Consider the following 20,152-nt stretch of genomic DNA (forward strand, 5'->3'; position numbering starts at 1 on the left):
ACAGTTACTGCAAGGTGAGCAATTATTTGCCTTTTCAAACATGACTAGGCATATCTAAATAGATATTATTCTCTGCATAGCTATCAGAAAAAAATTTAAGAACAGATTTTCAAGTATTGCCTACTTTTTAGTCACAATTATTCATGATAGTGCTTTAGGTGATTTACTTGTCTAGGCAAAACAAAATTGAGGAAAGAACTTAAAGAAAAACATTTTAAAAAATCACTTAAATGCAAAAATTTCCACCAGACCATGCAGAATTCTTCATTGCCATCAAAGGGCTGAAAATTCTTCCTGGAATAAAAATTACGGTGTTCATTTTCAGTTTCTGTTTTGTTTGTATGTATTTATTCGTAGAATCATAGAATAGTTTAGGTTGGAAGAGACCTTGAAGTTCATTGAGTTCAACCGTTTACCTAGCACTGCCAAGTCCACCACTAAACCATGTCTCTAAGCACCACATCTACACATCTTTTAAACACCTACAGGGATGGTGACTCCACCACTTCCCTGCGCAAAGTCGTCCAGTGCTTGACAACTCTTTCAGTGAAGAAATTTTTCCTAATAGCCCATCTAAACCTCCTCTGCTGCAACTTGAAGCCATTTCCTCTTGTCCTATCGCTTGTCACTTGGGAGAAGAGACCAACATCCACCCCGCTACAACCTCCTTTCAGGTAGTTGTAAAGAGCAGTGAGATCTTGCCTGAGCTTCTTTTTCTCCAGGCTAAACAACCCCAATTCCCTCAGCTGCTCCTCATAAGAATTTTGCTCTAGATGCTTCATCAGCTTTGCTGTCCTTCTTTGGACACGCTCCAGCACCACAGTGTCTTTTTTATAGTGAGAGGCCCAAAAATGAACACAGTATTTGAGGTGCAGCCTCACCAGTGCTGAGTACAGGGAGACAATCACTTCCTTAGTCCTGATGGCTACACTATTTCTGATAAAGGTCCAGATACTACTGGCGTTCCTGGACACCTGGGCACACTGCTGGCTCATATTTAACCATTTATCGACCTATACTCCCAGGTCCTTTTCTGCTTGACAGCTTTCCAGTCACTCTTCCTCAGTCCTGTAGTATTGCATGGGATTGTTGTGATCCAAGTGCAGGAGCCGGCACTTATCCTTGTTTGACCTCATGCAGCTAGCCTCAGCCCAGGGATCCAGTCTGTCCAGATCCCTCTGTAGAGCCTTTCTACCCTCAAGCAGATCAACACTCCCTCCCGACTTCGTGTCACCTGCAAACTTCCTGAAGGCACACTCAATACCCTCATCTAGATCATTGATAAAAATATTAAACAGAAGTGACCCCAGTAGCGAGCCCTGGGGAACACCACTTGTGACCAGCTGCCAATTGGATTTAACTCCATTCACCACAAATCTTTGGGCCTGGACATCCAGCCAGTTTTTTACCCAGTGAAGCATACACCCATCTAAGCCATAAACAGCCAATTTCTCCAGGAGAACGCTGTGGGAAAAGGTGTCAAAGGCTTTACTGAAGTCTAGGCAGGCAATATCCACAGCCTTTCCCCCATCCACTAAGTTGGGTCACCTTGTCATAGAAGGAGAACAGGTTAGTCAAGCAGAACCTGCCTTTCATAAAGCCATGCTGACTGAGCCTGATCATCTGGTTATCCTTTACGTGCTGTATGATGGCACTCAAGATGATCTGCTCCATAGCCTTCCCCAGCACTGAGGTTGAACTGACAGGCCTGTAGTTCCCCATATCCTCCTTCCGGCCTTTCTTGTAGATGAGCATCACGTTTGCTAACTTCCAGTCAACTGGGGTCTCCCTGGTTAGTTGAGACTGTGGATAAATGATGGAAAGTGGCTTGGTGAACACTTCCACCAGCTCCCTCAGTGCACTTGAGTGGATCCTATCCAGCCACATAGACTTGTGTGCGTCTAAGTGGTGTAGCAGATCAGTAACCATTTCCCCTTGGATTATAGGATTTCATTCTGTTTCCTGTCCCTATCTTCCAGTTCATGGAGCTGGGTACCTGAAGATCTTCTGGTCTTACTATTAAAGACTGAGGCAAAGAAGGCATGAAGTACCTCAGCCTTTTCCTCATCCTTTGTCACTATGTTTCCCCCCACATTTGATAAAGGATGGAGATCCTTGTTGAGCACAACCTTTTGTTGCTAATGTATATGAAGAAACATTTTAAATTGTCTTTTATGGCAGTAGCCAGATGAAGTTCTAGTTGGGCTTTGGCCTTCTTCCCACAACATCCTTGTAGTCCTCCTGAGTTGCCTGCCCTTCTTTCAAAGGTCATAAACTCTCTTTTTTCCTGAATTCCAGCCAAAGCCCTCTGTTCAGCCAGGCTGGTCTTCTTCCCTGCCAGCTCATCTTTTGGCATATGGGGATGGACAGCTCCTGAGCCTTTAGGATTTCCTTCTTGAAGAATGTCCAGCCTTCCTGGACTCCTTTGCCCTTCAGGACTGTCTCCCAAAGGAATCTGTCAACCAGGCTCCTAAATGGACCAAAGTCTGTTCTCCAGAGCTCCAAGATCACAGTTTTGCTGACCCCCCTCATTCCTGTGAATTTGTATTTTTTTTTAGATTTATGACTCTAGCTTACCACGTAATGCAAATGTTAATGTATTTTGCACAAATGAGTACCATTACATGGCTTTTACATACATTGCAACAAAGAAATTTTATATTCCTTATTGATGCTTGTTTTTTTGTAAAAAGAATCATAATATGATTCTGGACCACTGAAATTGTGCATGTGTCTCTACAATGTTTTACTGCCAGTGTTACTGTTATTACTAAACTCACCCTTTATTTTCTCTTGTTTTCAGTTTCTATATTGTCTGATTATAATATTTGTCTTTGACTAGATTTTAGGATAGCCAGGAAAACTTGACTTTCCCTTGTTTGAATAAACTAGGTGCAATAGGACCTTGATTCAAATTACGATTCCTTAGCACTACTAAATAACTGGTACTAGTTTTCAAACATGCATTTTTAGTCAAATTATAAAACAAATTATGCACTGGTACAATGAGACAAGTAATTGTATGTGCAAACAGAATTTCTCATGTTATTGCAGAAGCCTGCTGTTGAAGTACCACCCTTAATGAATTCAGAAGAAAACGGGAGGAGGAAAGACTTGCTTATGTGACTGAGAATTTCTGTTATATTATCACTGTTGTTTTCTTATACTAAGATGGAAAGTATGGAGGAAAATTAAAACAGATGAGCCTTTATGTTTAGATTTTGTGTTGGCAATTGTGCTATAAAAGCATATGTACAGCCTAGTCCTAATAGAAACTAGGTGGTGATGCTGTGCAACTTGTCACCTAAATTTTTTTATTTATTGCTAATAGTGATACTGTAATGCTTTGTAATATAAGAGATTAATGCATGTATTAGGTTAATACAAACCTTGACATGTTTTCTTCTGTAATCTATCTTTAAAAATCAAATGAAGTCTGATAAAAATGTCAAAAGGCTATCTCTGTGTTCCTTCACCTCCCTCAAGTTTAACGTTCTTTCATTAAGAATCAGATTCTTAATTCATGTAAGTCCTCATTTCAATGGGACGCCACTGAAGTCAATGTCATAACATGTATTGCTATGGATATGAATGTGCCCCAAGTGTTTTTCTACAGTAATCTGATAATACTAGTGTAATTAGGTGTTAAAGAATCTTGAGGTGTCTTCAGTGTAAACATTAAACATTTATCACCTGCTGATTTAATTTATGAGAAAAAATATATTCCAAGACAGTGCCTTGAACTTAGGTAGCACACTGACATAAAAAAGAACAGTGGGATTGAAAAGTCATTAACATTTCTCTGAGTGACACTAGAGTGGAAATTCTCAGGCCAGATCATTCATAACAATAGGAAGATAATTCCATCATCAACAACTGCAGCACCAGGAGCAGCACAACAACCTTTTTTCCCCTCTTCACTTTGCAAACCCCAGTAATCTATATTGCTTCCTTTTCAGTGTCAATACTATTGTGATGATTTTTAGCAAAGTGGAAAATCCAGAGGTAACACTGGCTGCTTTCTTTTCATCTGGTACTATACTAAATAAGTAATGAATGCGTTTATTTATTGAATTATTAAGATACTTCAGCATGTCTAGCAGAGTGTAAATGTTTTAGAGACAAAACTGGTAAGTTAAACTTGGACACTAAACTGGGAATTGCTTATACAGAAAACTCAAAATACTCAAAATATTTATTTATGAACATTTTTTTTTTTTAAACACTTTGTTATTTCTTCCACCAGGAATAAATATTAATTTCCTCCAAACTAAGCCTGAAATATTAGATTTAGAATAAAATTTGTTGAAATGAATGATATATTTCCCTCAAAGTGAAAACAGAAAAACAAGGAAATGAGTTAAGCCAACATTCACATCCAAAAATATGAACCTTCAAATATTAACCCATAACTATGTATTTGGTGCATACTTGGAAATGCTCATATCCTTGGTTCCAGCTCCCTGAGTCTATATTAGAAAATAACTTACCATTAGTTATAATAAAGCTCTCACAACTTCATTATCTACAGATATGTCATGGTTTAAGCTGGCTGGCCACTAAACACTACACAGCCACTTGCTTAACCTCCCCACCCCCAGTGAGTGGGGAAGACAGTGAAAGGAGAAAAGAGAAGGAGACTCATGGGTTGAGATAAGAATAATTTAATACTACTAATAATAATATAGCATGAAAAGTAATAACGATATAAATAATAAAAAGATACTAAAATATGATAATATATAAAAATGATAATAATATATACAAACAAAGGATGCACAGTGTAATTGCTCACCACCCGCTGACCAATGCCCCGCCCATCCCAGCAAGTGATCCAGAAACAGAGAGGTCCTGAAATTGCAGTCCTGGAAGAGCAAGACCCTCAAAGAAAGATCCAAAAAAGGGAGAGAGCTTCCTGGCCAACCCTGATGTATATACTTAGCATGACATGGCATGATATGGAATATTCTGTTGGTCAATTTGGGCTTCAATCCCAAACCTAAACTCAAGTTGTAAGCTACGGGTTGTGAGGCCTTTGCTCCAGCTGTGCTCCCTCCCAGCTTCTTATGCTCCTGCGCACTGACAAAACATGGGAAGCTAAAAAGTCCTTGATTTCCTTAGCAACAACTGAAAACATCAGTATGTTATCAACATTCTTCTCATACCAAATCCCATGCTAAATCCAAAACACAGAGCTATTCTAGCTGCTCAGAAAAAAATTAGCTCTATCCAGGCTGAAACCAGGACAACATAACACACAAAGAAATAACAGAAAACGTTGGAGATAGGTCTTTTACATTAAAGATAGACCTTCAGATATCTCACACATACAAACTTCTAGGGTTACCTTCTGCACACATAAGAGATGAGATCTGCCTAGTCCGGCTTTAGATATCTAAATCTTACTCAGCAAGGATGCAGTCCGACAAGCAAGACTGACAGTGCTGGCTGAAATATGTCCTAGATTCACTGTATGCTTTTCTGTCCACGCTGTTCACTGAATTACACTAAGGCATCTGTTTGTGGGTCAGTTATGATTGATGTTAAGCTGAAACTACTGTTGAAATTGACATTCATCAAATGATGGTTCATCTCAAAGGTAGTCACCCCATGCTGCTTCTGTAGTCTACAGGAACACCCAGGAGACTATTTGTTGGCTTTGGTTTAGAGTAATAATATGACTTATTCTTTTCAGGTGTCTGTTTCTACAAGTTGTAAAAATGGCCAAGGGTACTGGAGTTTAGCTAAGTAGCTTATTCTGTGACAGTTTAGTCTAAGTCAGAGGTGGGTGTTTCTGGCTTTTCTTTGCACCCCTAACTGCACCTTCCTTCCTTTTTCTTCTGCTTTTCTGATCCTGTGATGAGATGGTTTAAACTATCATGACTACACTTATATACGGTTAAGCTTCGGATGCCTGAATAAGATTAGATCACTCTCAGTATATGTTTCTAAGACAAAACTTGTTGAAGAATTCCACCTTTAGTACAAAATCAGATGTATTCTTGTGATAATGAATGAGTGATGTAAGAAGTTGCCTCACTTCAATTTCCAGTTATTGTGTGTGCAGTTGGGAAAATTTAATTGCTAGTGTCTTGGTCTGCAGTTGTGCCTTTGTGCCTAAGGACAGAGTTTAAGGAGGAGAGGAAATAACAGTGGTGGAAAAGAATTCAGTCAGGCTTCTCTTGAGAAATCTTGATCCATCAAAGTACATGCGACAAAACAGGATGTCTCCAAGGATGCAGAGGGTGGTAGCTGCATCATCTCTGCATGTTCATAAAGAATGAGGCAGGGAGGTTCCTGATAGCTGGTAAAAAAGCAAATGGCCTGTCCTCAAAAATAGCAAGACGCACAATCCAGAGAACTTTAGACTAGTTCCTGAAAAAATCATGAAGCAAGTCTGCTTGAAAGCCGCTTCTGGATGCATGGAGAAAAAATGAAATAATTCAGAAAAGTCAGCAGGGACTTGCTGTGGGTAAATCCCTGAGCAACTTGTTCTGAATTCAGTGTTGACTCTGTTTTGAGCAGATGGTTGGACTTGAGACCTCCCAGGGTCACTTCCAGCCTGAATGATTCTTTGTCTCAATGACAGTGACTGTATTTCATCTGAGGAGGGTGTTGAACGGGAATGATAACTTGCAGCTGAGGAATTGCAAGTCTTTACACTATCTGATCCTATTTGCATGAATAAGATGAGGAAGCACTTTAAAAATTCAGGAGACTTAACATGTACAGTAATTTTGTCTTAGTTTGATATTTATAAAGCTTTAAGTAATGTCAGTTTACTGAGTGGTTTCCAAGAAATACTTTTTTATATTCATATTTTAGGAAGAGAACCCAGTGAAAAATTACACTTCATACTGACCAATTTCTGTGTGCTTTTGTTCGACTGTTTTTAAGCTACTTCAAAGCAGTTTGCAAAACTTCCAGAATAAATTAGCTACAGGAATAACATTTACTAAGAATAAGTCAAAGGTCAAAAATTTTGAAAGATTATGCTACAATTACGTAGTAGTTTTTGTTAACAACAATTATACTGTATTTGCTGTGCTTACACTATGTAATTTTGTTCTTCTTCCCCTCTGAATTCATTTTCAGAAGAGAAAATTTAGCTCAGATCAGATAAGATATCAGAACAGCTATTTATGGAATAGTTTTACAATCTTCGCATTCTAGTTCAGACCTTGTTAACAGTTTTCTGAGCCGGTGAAAATTAAATTTAAAAAAATGCAGAGGTCATCTTAAGGGCTTTCCTATGCTTCTATGTCCAAAAGCTGGCTAGTTAAGAAATTAAATCTGTATTTTGGTAACTGTAAGTGAAAATCATCAAAATTGCGAATAGAGCCTGGCTCCATCTTCTTTACAACCTCCCTTTAGGCATTTATATACCTTAATAAGATCCCCTCTGAGCCTCCTCTTGCCTGAGTTGAACAGTCTCAGCTCTTTCAGCCTTTCTTCATGTATTAGTTGCTTCAGTCCCTTAGTCATCTTTGTGGCCTCTTGCTGGACTCTTTTCAGTACGTCCATATCTCTCTCATACTGGAGAGCCCAGAACTCACAGTACTACAGGGTCAGCTTCACCAGTGCTGAGTAGAGGGGAAGCATCTCCTCCCTTGACCTGCTGACAGCACGTCCCAGTGCAGCCCAGGATACCAATCACCTTCTTGGCAGCAAGGGCACATTGCTGGCTCATATCCAACCCCCAGGCTCTTTTCTGGAAAGCTGCTTTCCAGCCAGGTGGCCCCCAGTGTACACTGGTGACAAAGGTGCTGGACTTTGCACTCCTCCTTGTTGAACATCGAGGTTCCTGTCAGTCTGTTTCTCCAGCCTACTGGTGTCTCTCTGGATGGCAGCACAACCCTCTGGTGTATCAGCCACTCGTCCCAGTTTGGTGTCATCTGCAGACATGCTGAAGGTGCATTCTGCCCCATCATCCAGATCATTAATGACATTGTCAAGGATCCTTAGATGCCTTGGGATGAGTTACTTTGCTCACTGCAGATATCTGTTTCTGTCCATTAGCTTTGGAGAACATCTGTGGTTACTAGCTCTGCCTTAGTTAATTAGCTTGGTTGCTAACAAATTACTCTTATCTGAAGCAAACAATCTGGATTTTAGAGAGGTACAGCATTCTGATCTCTCAATGGCTGCACGAGTTCAACAACTCTGTATAGTCAGGTTAAGAGCTCTATGGCTAATAACGTGAGATTGTTTCCTATAGCACCTATCACATACTTCCTAGTACCATTTGGAATTACTCACAATGAAACCTGCACCGCCCTTTAAAATGGACTATTCATGGTTTTGTTGTTCTTACCGTTCAGTCATATTCATTTTATATACCTTTCCTGTTTCACCAAGTCAGAATCATAGAATCATAGAATCATAGAATCGTTAGGGCTGGAAGGGTCATCTAGTCCAACCCCCCTGCAAGGAACAGGGATATCTCCAACTAGATCAGGTTGCTCAGGGCCTCATCCAACCGGGCCTTGAACGTCTCCAGGGATGGAGCATCCACCACCTCTCTGGGCAACCTGTTCCAGTGTTCTACAACTCTCATGGTAAAAAATTTTTTCCTAATATCCAACCTGAATCTACCTCCCTCTATTTTAAAACCATTACCCCTTGTCCTATCACAACAGGCCCTCCTGAACAGCCTCTCCCCATCTTTCTTGTAGGCCCCCTTGAGGTACTGGAAGACCGCTATAAGGTCACCCCGGAGCCTCCTCTTCTCCAGGCTGAACAGCCCCAACTCTTTCAGCCTGTCCTCATAGGAAATCTTTTGGAATAACTTCAGCTATTCCCTGTATTTACACTTTTTGGCATTTTCTGAATGCCGTTACATTTTCACTTCTTCAATACTTGCAGAAAAAGTCATCTTTCATCAAAATGTTATCATACCATCTTCTTAATTTGTTTTTCACTTATGAAGTCTCACAGTTTTATTAAAATCTCTGTAGTGTTGAGAATAGTATGAATTGTCTAGATGATGTCATGGCAGTGCCAAATGAAAAGAAAGCTCATGCTTCTTTTTGTATATGATGTCTATATTCAGTGTCAAGGACCATTGCTAATGCCAGGTTAAGGTTTTATGGTCTTACTCCCTTCCACAACATTGCAATATCAAAACATCAGATAATCATAATAAAATATAGAGTTAATATACTGGCAAATGCAAATTTAATTTTTTACTTGCATTCAATGCCAAAAATATCTACGGTACTTGAATTTTGTGTTTTTTTGCAGGTAATAAAGGGAATTGGGGGAATACCATAAACAAAGCCTAAGACTAGTGTTTTGATGCGGCAATATATGAATGCTCAACTATGGAGTCAGAATTGACTTATCTTTTCTACAGTTATACGAAACACCACCAGAAAAAAACCTATAGCTTTGTTAAATTTAACGACATGTGCATCTTTTCTCAAAGGAGGACCTCTAATACCCCTATTTCATTTGTCCACTGTACACTTTGCTCACTGATCTCACTAAAGTCATTTGGGCCAGAAAACTGCCAGGTGCTACAAGGTATGTGCTACAAAATTGCTAGAAGGTATAAGACTCAGACAAGGATTAATTGCAGCTAACTTCAGGGACTTCACTGAGTTATCTAGACTAGAAGCAGAATGTCCATACAGTCATCTATAATCTGCACAGAGTGAAATTTCTACTATAATTCTGGGTCACCCTTTGCAGATACCTCTTTTTGTAGACTACAGAGGCATTTCAAGATCATTGCACTCAACCACACATTTAGAATTCCATCTGAAAATCCAAAGACAAGTCAGATGAATCCAGATCTTACTGCTACAAGTCATAGACTGGATCATAGAGGAGCAAGAAAGACAACTATGTTAACACGTTTGGTATTGATTTTCCAGGAGGACAAGAGAAATATTAATTTTTTTAAAAATAAGATTAATTAAGAGCAACCTGACCTAGTGGAAGGTGCCCTTGTCCATGGCAGGGAATCTGGAACTCAATGATCTTTAAAGTCCCTTCCAATCCAAATCATTCTATGATTCTGTGATTCTAAAGCTGTTACATTTATATACATTTGCTGTACTATTGTGGACAGTTAAACATTCTGTAAAATAGTTTCATAGGCTACATCTACATAATGTCTCTTATTTCTAATAATGGAACAAAAGTAAAAGTCACAGTATAAAATAAATGGAGGGTGGACTTTCTGTGAAGGCATGGAGACAAATCACAGGTTCAAATTATCATAATGTTAACAGTTAAATGTTATGTTGGTTAAACTAACTTTAAATGCGTAATAGATGATCTTCAGTTTATTGTTTCAACTGTCTTTTGTAGTATGCTGTCTCCCTCCTTCTCTACTACGATATCCAGTTAGTCTTCTTACTGCCTGGTTAATCCACTGACAAATATGCGGATGATCCCAACATTCTGTAGCCTTCTGGTACCAGCTACATGTCAGAGACAGAAGTTTATTAGAATGTTGCATGCATCTTTTGCTATGTGTGCTATTCAAGCTTACCTAGTTTACCCATAACATTTCCCCCCATGCAGCTCCTGCTCTAACCTGACTCTTATTAACTAATTTCTATTTTCTCCAGACACATTGTTCCTCACACACATTGCTAGATGATATGTGTATTAATCTTGTAGTTCCAAGTTTTCAGAATTAAAATTGCTACTTTTCTCACTTTATTTACCCAAGTCAGATAGGATGCTCTCAGAAGCAAGTGAGCAAAGACATATTGATAGTGACAGGACCTGCCAGGGTCCAGCATCCATTTGGGACCTGGATACCAAGTCTTGGAAACCACTGTTCCGAAGAATAAATAGCCCCTCGCAGCCATACTAGTACTCATATGAGAGAAAAATGGGCTTAGATCCTGTAATCCAAGTTTACTCAGGGTATAAAAACAGGCTTAAGCTCTAAGATTTTGACATAAACCTAGAAGGTCTGAAGAAATTCAATATTTTGTCATACAGAAGGGCAGCGTGCACTTACTTCCTATCGAGTAGCAACATATTCACCTGTGAGAGACAGTGTCTGTTCTCTTTACTGATTGATCGTGGTTAGTTTGTTATTTTATTTTAAGAAATTAGTGGGTCAGGTAGTGTGCTTTGGAGGGAGATTATGCCTTTCCTGAAGAGCAATTGAACACTCTCAGATAACAAAGGTTGGAGAGTGCTCAGTGTTGCAAGGAGAAGAGGGGAAGGAGGGAGCCACAGTGAGAAGTTCCAGACCAGGCAGTTCAGTAACAAAGAATGATGTGAAGAGCAGAACAATAGATGCATGTCCTGCCTCACAGAACCAGTGGCATAGATTTAAGGGTGACGCTTTGAGTCTACAAGTTCCTGTGATAATTAACCATCTGCAGTCTTTCTTACTTGCTTTGCCATGCCTATGAAGTCCTACGTTTTTGACACACATAGGTTTATTCTAAGAGCTAAAGAATTAATCTAGAGAGTTGATCTTTTAAGGATATTTTCCTTTTTATTTTTCTGAATTATGGTTGAGATATAGTCGAAGATAAGTGTAGGTATGTAGAATTTATCCACCTGTCCTTTGAGAATTACAGTTTACTCTAATGCATCAAAAAAGTTAAGCTTGCCCACCATTTATTTGCACAACATTACTGCCAAAGAGGATGTAGATGCCCTGAATGACAGATCAGTTAGAGTTAGTCGTTGCTTACTTGTTCCTGATAATCAAGAAAAACTGGTTTCTGTGGAGCAGCATGCTAAAATTGAAAAACAATTGGAAAATTAATCTTACTTCATTTTCTGACTATATGCTTTATTGACATAAGTTATGACACATGGGATCTTTTTTCCTCTCAAAATAAATTTACAAAAAAACCACCAACGTACCCTGTTCATAGCTTCTTAAGATACCTGGTAGGTCCACATATCACAAATTTTGTCAAATGCATAAACCTGATGAACTGAAGCATGCAATGTATAGGGTTGTCTTTGTTGGTGACTCACTAGCAAGGAATAGCCTTGAACAGCCCAGCATTCCCTGGGGACTTCAGAGTCCCCCCCTCTTCATCTACCACCATCCACTGAAGAGCCAGAAGAACTGAAGAGAGTATATTTAGCTAAAGGAGGCTTCATCCGCATACTTGATCATGTTCCTTTTTTTTTCTCTTAAAAATAGCAAAAACAATTAGATTTTTTTTTTTTTAAGCTGATGTGAATACAATAATGTTATCTGAACGAACGTAGGCTGGTAAATTTTGTCCATTATGTTCTGGTTAGAGGTCATCTGCACATGGCAGGGGGGCTTTCAAGAGGGCTCAGAGGTTTTGTCTGTCTGACAAGAGAAGGAGTGTCCAAGATTTACTCTCCCTGCCAAGAATTCTGTGACCATGTGTATTGTGGATCCCTCCTGCAAAGAGCAGGATGACAGCAGAGGCTCCTTATTTAGGAGTGTGACAGCAGAGGTGTCAGCACAACAAACATGAGTAGTGAAAACAATTCAAATTAAAAAAAAAAAAAAGGCCTGCAATATTTATTCTTCAGTGAGATTTCATCTGTGATGAAAATAGCATTGATAACACACTAATGTTTTAGCTATTCCTGAGCAGTGCTTACACAGAGTCAGAATCATTTAGGTTGAAACAGACTGTTAAGATCATTGAGTCCAACTGTAAACCTAACACTGCCAAGTCCACCACTAAACCATGTCCCTAAGCACCGCATCTACATGTTTGATGCACCCCAGGATATGGTTTGCCCTCTTGGCTGCCAGGGCATGCTGCTGACTCATACTGAGCCTGCTGTTGACCAGCACCCCCAGACCCCATTATGCAGGGCTGCTCTCCAGCCACTCGTCTCCCAATTTATATTTGTGCATGGCATTACTCCACCTCAGGTGCAGAGTCTGGCATATGTTCTTTTTAAATTTCATGCCATTGATTATTGCTCAATGCTCCAATTTATTCAGATCCCTCTGCAAGACCTCTTGTCCCTTGAGAGACTCAGGAGCACCTCTAAGTTTAGTATCATCAGGAAACTTGCTAATGACGCATTCAACTCCTATATCCAGATCATTTTGATAAAAGTATTGAACCGAACCAGCCCTAGAATTGAACTCTGAGGTACATCACAGGTGACCAGTTGCCAGCCAGATGTAGCCCCATTCACTACAGCTCTTTTGAGCCCTGCCCTTCAGCCAGTTCTTCACCCAGCACACCATGTACCTGCTCATCTCACAGTTGGACAACTTGTCCAGAAGGATATTGTAAAGGACAGTATTGAAAGACTAAAATCCAGGAAAATCTGCATCTACTGCTTCCTTTCATCCACAAGGCAGGTGCCCTTATAGTAGAAGGATATAAAATTATTTAAACAGGACTTTCATGGTTTAGCTCAGCTGGCAGTTAAGCTACCACGAGGTCGCTCGCTCTCTTGTTCCTCTCCCTCAGTGAGGTGGAGAGGAGCAAAATGTAATGAAAGGCCTGAAGGTTGGGATAAAAACAGGGAGGGATCACCCACCAGCCATGGCCCCAGGCAAAACAGACTCAGTAGGGGGACAAATCAATTTAATTCATTAATGGCTCATTCAGAGAGGATAACAAGAAAAAAAGCCAGATCTCAAAATCACCTTCTTCCCGCCCCTCCCTTCTTCCCAGCTCTATCTCCTCCCCGAGTGGTGCAGGGGGACAGGATATGGGGGTGTTACAAGTCAGTTCATCACACGTTGTTTCCACCACTCCTTTCTTAAAGCAGGAGGACTCCTTATACACTTTTCCCCTGCCCCAATGGATTTCCTCCTCACAGAACAGTCCACAGACTTCTCCAACATGAGTCCTTCCAGCAGGATGCAATCCTTACCCCTCACATTGCTCCAGCGTGGGCTTTTTCCCCACAGAGCCACAGCTTCTTAGGGAGCTGCCACCTGCTTTGGCGTGAGGTTCTCCATGGGCTTCAGATGCCCCGCCGTGTCGTTGTCAGCTCCAGCAGCTCACAGAGACCATTCTTTGCTACCTCCTTCAGGCACAGGCATCTCTGCTCTAGCGTGGGGTTCTCCATGGGCTGCAGAGGGGTCTCTGCTCCACCGTTAACCTCCACAGATGGCAGAGGGGCAGCTGCCATCTCATCATGGGCTGCAGGGGAATCTCAGCCTCAGCACAACTCCTCCTGTTCCATCTTCACTGACCTGGTGTCTGCATGGCCATTTCTCTCAGGTCTCAGTCCTCTCCATGAACCTCAGCATTCCTTGCAAGTCGAACACCTCCCAGAGTGTGTCTTGTGAATGGGATGCTTCAGAGCTCTCCAAGCCGCGCTGTTGCAACCATCTCCAGTCAGGTAACAGCAGCCCAGCATGGGCAGCTGGCTGACTGGGAGGCCGGGGGACCAGCCCCCTGCCTCCTCTCTCTTCAGTGTAGGTCCAGCCTCTGTTTGGGCTCCTTTGTCCTCCTCTTAAATAGGGCATTTGCAGTGGTGCTGATTGACTCAGCCCTGGCCTGAGGGGATGGGGAGGGTCTCACCTGAACAGAGTTCAGTCCAACCAATTTTGGAGCTATGAGAGCTTTTTCACAGCTACTTACAGGGGCCATTTCCGCAGCCCCTCCCAAGAACACAGGGACTTTGCATTTGTGAACCCATGCTTACCATGCCTGATGATTGCACTGTACTTTAAATGTCTTTCAATAGCACCCAGTATGATCTTCTCCATAGTTTTTGCAGGCACTGAGGTTAGACTAACATGTCTGTAGATTCCTGGGTCTTCCCTGATACCCTTCTTGTAAATTGAAACAATGTTTGCTAGTTTTCATTCAGCAGGGACCTGGAATTTCAAAAAACATTAAGAATTTCTTTATGTGTATCTGTTAGGTGCCTCAAATATGACCTTGGATTCATATTGGAATCCTTAAAGGTAAAGTGAACTTCTCTAGAATACCCATTTCAGTCTCATCCTGCCTGATAGTAATGTCAATGGAGACAACAAATGATGTGGACTACATCAGAAATCAACTACAGTCCACTAAGAAACTAACCAAAACTAAAGAACTTCAGAACCATTTTCAGATATATAGTAGCTAATGTTTCCAAACTTTAGATATCTACACATTTGCTCTTTTAGAAGACAAGCGTCGAGCCAACAAACACTAGTTACAAGAAAAAACCTTTTATTCATTTTAACTCCAGAATCATATCTGTGGTGTTCTCTCATTTCTTTATGACTTTTCAAGAACAATGTCAGTAAATTAGTTAGACAATTCCCTTTAGAATATTTTAGGTTAAATGCTATTTGTAGTTTCTTTAGAAATACTTAGATAACCCTTGTGCTCCTTGATTAGGTAGTCACAGCAGCCTGAGCAGAAGAGAATCTGGCTTCTGTCAATACTTTCAGTACAAAGCAATATGCTGGTGAATATAGCCATTACACATTCCAGCATGTTCTTACCTGTATTTTATAAACAACTGTATTTAAAGAAGCTTCATTACTTCCTAATTATACTTACTTCCCGCCTTTTTCCCTCATTAAAACTGAGTAGTCAGCACCTCAGCAATTATATCATCATCACTAATTTTCTTCCTCTTCATTTATTAATTAGACTCTTTCACTCTAGTTTTTTTTTTCTATGCCTATAAAAGTCATTCTCATTCCTTTTATTTCTTTTGACTAATAATATTTTTGTTAATAATTCTTTGTTTCTCATCAGTATAACAGTCGGAAATTATAAGGCTTAAATCTGCTTGATTTTGTACGAACAGAAATCAGGAGTCAATTGAAAAGACTGACGCAGAACAATTTTTGTCCAAACTTTCACCAAAGCAAATCTGCTTTAATCCTGGATACTGCTAGTGCCTTGTCCTGCATGACCTCTTTGGCTTTCAAGAGACATTCAAGAAGCAAAGTGATTCTAGAATACTGGTCAGGAAGGACCCAATATTCAGCTGATTCTGACAGATTTATTAAATGTTGTGTCATGACTGAGGAAGGCAAAAGACTTCCGTGCCTCTGTTACAATGACCAGAAAGATCTCTGTCAGCAGATTTGCTCTGGCTCGCATATAGCCTTCGTGGCAGGGTGCCCAAAGCATCCTAGGTATATTTTCTAGATGCAAATGAATTAAGTCTGTGAATCTGTGTTTGAAATGATCTTACGTGCACAAATACAAGGAGTACACCCAAAGCCATGTTATTTCCATGCTAGGTGTTGTACAGAAGTAATAAAATCACTGTCATAAAATATTGATATAATAGAGTATGTATAGTGTAGTAATCTTCAGAAACCTCAGTGAAGATGAGGATGCCAGAGTAGCAGGTACTCATCAAAACACAAATCGTCATACAGTTGCTAATCCTTAAAAACCGTTCACATTCAGACAAATAGAAACCCCAAATATTTTTCACGTGAATCTTTTATGTAACATTTTATACGAAAATGTACTCCATGTATCCCTTGATTGTTTTCTTCCCTTTACTTCCGAGGTCTTTCCAGCAAATCTTTTTCCAGACCTTCCCACTGGTCTCCTGTTGCATTCTGCTACATAACTTTCCTGCTGATCACGAGGTTATTTCCTCCTCTAGTTCTCTTTCTGCTCACATGCTTTCTGTGTGTTTCTTCATTCTTCCTCAGTCTCACCTGATATTTTCTAACAGTTTCCACAGACCTTATCACTGTTTCATCAATTCCTTTTTCAAACAAATGCTGCTTTGCATATGTCTTCATATCTCTGAAATATTCTCCTAACTCCTCCCTCTGATTACAGTACGCAGTTATGCAGGGCTCCTCCAAGCCATTCCCGCTCTTTAAAATAAAGTGATTCTCCATAGCACTATTCTGCTTCCTTCAAAGACCCTTTCTTCTGGGGCTGCTGTCTCAGCAGATCATGTATTTGCTCTGCTCTCATTCACTGTCATTACACTGGACCCTCTTAGTAATATAATGTTCCCTCATCAGTTCCTGGTTTTCCCATGTCTCCCAAGTGCCTTCTAAATAGGAAATGGGTATGTGCTTCAGAGTTCATGCAAAGTTCAATTTTGGTATTATCAATAGCAAGGCTGCTTTCCCGTCCAAAATCTCCAATGAGCAGCCTTTTTCCTTTCAGTCTTTTCTTACCCTTTCCTATTTGGACACTCAAAGTGTTCATCTTTGCCACTGCATTGAGGACTGAAGTTAAATGTTTCACTTGGACTCCTCCTTCTGATGACACATAGCTCTTTTTGTTGAACCTATAGCCTTTTCTTGCATCAACAGCTAATCTTGAAAGCCTTCTAGGTAAAAGGAGAAAGACTGCACCAGGCAACAGCATTTTCTGGGCTTAGATTTATTTCCTAATCTGCCAAATCACATGCATTTCACGTCTCTAGCAGCCCCGCTGGAATGCTAGGCATTCATAAGGGCTGCTGACATTACTCAATAGTTCTTCCTTTCCTTTAGCGTCCTCTTTTCATCCAGTCATGTGTTTTTTCTGCCTTGTCTTTCACCCTTCTTACACTCAGCAACTATGGGGAAGTGCCACGCGGATGAAGAGCAATGACAGAGAAAAAGAAAGAACACTAGTGTCTCCAAAACCAGGGCTCTGCCTTTCACTCCGGTTATATAGGCAACCCAGCTCTTGAAAACAAACACACTAGCCAGTCTCATACACTCATGCCAACACCCTACAGCAGTTGCAGATGTCCTACTGCCACTCGTATTGCTCAAGCCTGCCTGATGCAGGGTCCTTCCATAAACCAGTCACTATTCTTCTGGCCTGTACCGCTCTACTGCAACTAACTCAGCTTCCCTCGCGCTTCCTTCCCCAATTATTCTTTCAGTCTCTTGCATGATCCAGACTCATCCTTATACATTCCTCCTCTTTTCTTCAAAGTTGAAAGTGTGAAGGCCATAGTAGCATTTATTTTTCTGGAATGTGTAGATTTTGTGAGCTTAAATCGCCGCTCTTATCATTTGCCTTGACTGTAAGAGCAGGTAATTAATAATCATTTTTGAGGAAGGGCAGAAGTGGAACTGCAAAGATCAGCAATTCTACATATTCTCTCTTTTCATCCATATTTTCTAATTTTCCTTCCTCCCTCCCCGCTGCCTCCCATATTTCACCCCACAGATTCTGGTAATGTCTACTGTGGAAATACTTATTACAAAGACATTACTGCATCTCTGCCTCTATTACTTGTGTGGAAGATGAGTCATTGTACAAACATGATAAGATTAGCATCCCGTCCTCTCCTGGCCTACACTGTGAAAGTCAATATGGTGGCCATTATCCAGATTATGTGAATTGTGCTGGAGAAAATAACAATCAGTCTTCTGCCGGCACACTATGTATTGCAGGTTTATTACAGTGATCCTTTCTCCTGAATGTCATAATATGACACTTTGCTTTAGTAATTTTTGCAAAGAAAGTGCAAGATTAATAACATGATGCTGTTATCCTATACTACTGCACCTGTATTCTCAAGTTTGTTTTATTTAAAAGTTTGTTTTATTTTATATTTTATATAAATAAAGAGAAAATATTCATTCTTAATTCAAATTCAAATGGACAACACTAAGAAACTGAAAGCTGCCTGTTTGTACACGTGTTCCTGTTATTTACCAAAGTGGATCTTCATTGACACTACTCATGTCAGCAAATCTGAAAAAAACCCAACCCTTGCCTGGGAATAAGGAATTCTTAGACGGTTTCTTTTTTTTTTTTTAGAGATAGAAGGACACCTTATTGTTTATCATAGTAATATATTTTTCTGATATATTGATGATACATTTTGCTGTTAAAATCAGTCTGAATTTCTGGAGAGAATTATTTCTGAGGGAAAAGATCAGCTCTCAACTTTTCTCAAATACTCCCCTGCATTTACATCGAAGAGGGATGTTAGGATGTCATTCTGAGCTGCTTGTTCACTGTGACTGTTTTTTTCTGAGTTCTTACTTTCCACTATATAGTCCTCATTCCACAACTTTGTCAAACATGTTTTTCCTTATATGGATATTCTTTATTAAGTGATATTAATAAGGCCTTCCACCATTTACAAATCTTATTTGTAAATCATAATCTGAAAATTCTGTTTCCAATATTATGTGATATATTCCCATTCATTTCCAAAAGCACAGAAATGGTACCTTACATTTAGTAATGACTAAACAGGCTGAAGTGTATTCTGAATGGAACCTCAGTTTCTCAGTTTAAGGAGTTAAGCAGCAGCATCAGCTTAAAAACTTTTTACATCCTGCATGCCTATTTGTTCCCATTCCATGAAGCAGCATGCTGCTCTTTTCATTGTGTCAACTGTATCAAGGAATTAATATAGGGTTAAGATTACTCAATGCATTTTATAAACTCAGAGCCATGAGTAAAGTTGGGAGCAAGAACTTCTTAAGCTGACCTTCCTACCAAACCCACTGTGTTGTGGATTTGTGGCTGCAGCCAGTTCCTACTTCATTTGGCATATGAATTATTAATACTTCCTAATTTTAAAGAAAAAACCTAACATGTCATGCATATTTAAATTGCTTTCCAGCAGATGTGGTACCATCACATAAACTACATCCATGGATAACAAATAGCAACCCTTTTAATTTCACAGAAGTTCCAGAGAAATCCTTTATGCCTAAAAGGCTTGTTCTAGGTTGTGAGACATATTAATAAATCAGCTTGTGTAAATTTGGACTGATAATGCATTATCAACCGTGTGAATATGTTAAGGATTTTTACTTTAAATATAATACTTTTCATGAATGCTAGAAAACATTTCTTTTCTTCACTATAAAGCACAGGAAAATACCTATTTTGAAGGGTTAATAGGGAAAAGGGAAGGCTAAATAACAAAACTATGCATTTCTATGGCATTTCATGTTCCCTATAATGTGTTAATGGTTTCCTAGTAACAAAGATAAAGTATTACTAGGTATTTTAAATGGGATAGAATACTGCCTACTGTAATTAGCAACTATTCAGCTTCTGAGAAAATTGAGACCATGAATGCCTACTTCATTTGTCTGCACTTGATTACTGAAGTATACCACATAATTTAGAGTTGTCTTTTATTATATCTGCATCTCAAATCTTAAATGAGATATATTCAAACAATCTGAAAAGCAAAGCTGGTACGGATAACCTCAGTAAATGGAAGTACCCTCTTTTCCTTACGCTATCACAAAATTTTTGGTATAAGGTATTTTAAGATACACTATATATAATATATGTAAGGTTAT

Source organism: Tauraco erythrolophus, chromosome 1 (assembly GCF_009769465.1).
Source record: "Tauraco erythrolophus isolate bTauEry1 chromosome 1, bTauEry1.pri, whole genome shotgun sequence".
NCBI lineage: Eukaryota > Metazoa > Chordata > Aves > Musophagiformes > Musophagidae > Tauraco > Tauraco erythrolophus.